This window comes from Dendronephthya gigantea, unplaced genomic scaffold, assembly GCF_004324835.1.
Source record: "Dendronephthya gigantea isolate DGI-Jeju-01 unplaced genomic scaffold, DenGig_1.0 000250F, whole genome shotgun sequence".
NCBI lineage: Eukaryota > Metazoa > Cnidaria > Anthozoa > Malacalcyonacea > Nephtheidae > Dendronephthya > Dendronephthya gigantea.
In genome coordinates this window covers 88,321-88,983 of record NW_021163260.1, presented here as the reverse complement: position 1 = coordinate 88,983, position 663 = coordinate 88,321, and the positions used below count along the sequence as shown (strand labels likewise).

General features: G+C 37.0%; 1 pseudogene; it reads left to right on the top strand.

The window, feature by feature from the left end:
• Positions 1-277: 277 nt before the first annotated feature.
• On the top strand, positions 278-458 carry LOC114540867 (annotated as a pseudogene).
• The last annotated feature ends 205 nt before the right edge of the window (positions 459-663 follow it).

Below are 663 nucleotides of genomic sequence, written 5' to 3'. Positions count from 1 at the left end.
CACAATATACTCGTTCCAACTAATGGACAAGCCGTTTATACTTTTTATTTGCCAACCCCAGGCACTTTTTTATGTATTTTTTCTTCCATTTATCATGGTCAACTAAGTCCCACTTATTTGTTTTTCCTGCACTAACATGAGTATCATGAACACCAAGTTGCCACTAGGGCACCCAATTGGCACTCTGGAATATAAGACGCACTATGAGCTTATATCTCCTATTTTCGGCATATGTTTCATTCGGCTCAAAAAGTTAAAATACAACTTTTTAACAGATATAAATGTTTCGGCCCAAGATAAGAACTCTGTTCTTATCAGCTTAATATCTGATATGTTAGGCAATGCCTAACTCATATATTAAACTGATTTTTGGCCTTCGGCCCTGGGATTGAAGCTTGCTTCGCCCTGGCCACGGGTTGTCTCGGTATTGCACTACATCTGAGTACGGCCCTCTTCCCCTCAACGGGGGAAGAATCAAATCATTTGAATCGAAACAAAAAATTAATATGAATTCAGTAACACTGCATGAAAACTCGCTCAGTATATAGTGATTACATCATATATAGTATCCGATCACTATAGTAGCTATCTATCTATTATACTCAGCCATGCAGCCCTATATATATTATCAAGTTATTCAATACAATAACTTAATTCAATCAA